This window comes from Vicia villosa, linkage group LG1 (genome assembly GCF_029867415.1).
Source record: "Vicia villosa cultivar HV-30 ecotype Madison, WI linkage group LG1, Vvil1.0, whole genome shotgun sequence".
NCBI classification, from domain to species: domain Eukaryota; kingdom Viridiplantae; phylum Streptophyta; class Magnoliopsida; order Fabales; family Fabaceae; genus Vicia; species Vicia villosa.
Window position 1 is genome coordinate 100034828 of NC_081180.1, and position 694 is coordinate 100035521.

Here is a 694-nt window from a genome sequence, read left to right on the forward strand (position 1 = left end):
TCTTCACTTATCCTCAAATAAGATTCCATGTCTGCAAATCAAATTAGATAACTTTTACCGGTATGAGATTCGATCTCTCCAAATCACAATAACGATAATAGTAATTAAGAACGATAATTATGAAAACCCAATTACAATTCCATCTCTGCAAATTGCAATTGAATCAATATAGTAACCTAGGGCAAAAGTTAAATCCTTTCTTTCGATCAAAGATTCAACAATGATGTAAATTAAAAGCAAGGTTTCTTATTGATAATAAATTCAAACAATTGTTCACAGGAATTAATCAATGGTAATGTATATTCATAGGTTAACTACTACCTTAGACTCAACAAGAGGGATTTAGCTCTCCATAGACATGAAGAACATACAAAGATTAATGGAAGAATTCATCTTCATCAAAGGAATGTCTTCGCTTGATAGAGAATTGGTCTTCAATTGATGATTGTGGCTGCACCTTCAGATTGCTCTCCTAATTTCGCTCTTCACCAAGTTCTTTTTCTCTTGGAAGCTAGGGCTTTTAAATAGAAGTTTTGGGCTTTTAACGCCGAGGCCGCGGCGCGGCAACGGGCTGGCGCGGCGCGCCCCTCAAACAGAAGTATTTTCGCGGCGCGCCTAGGAACTCTCGCGGCGCGCCCTTTGTACTTTCCATCTTTTTCTTCAGCCTTTGAGACTTCCAGCTTTCTTTCCTCCT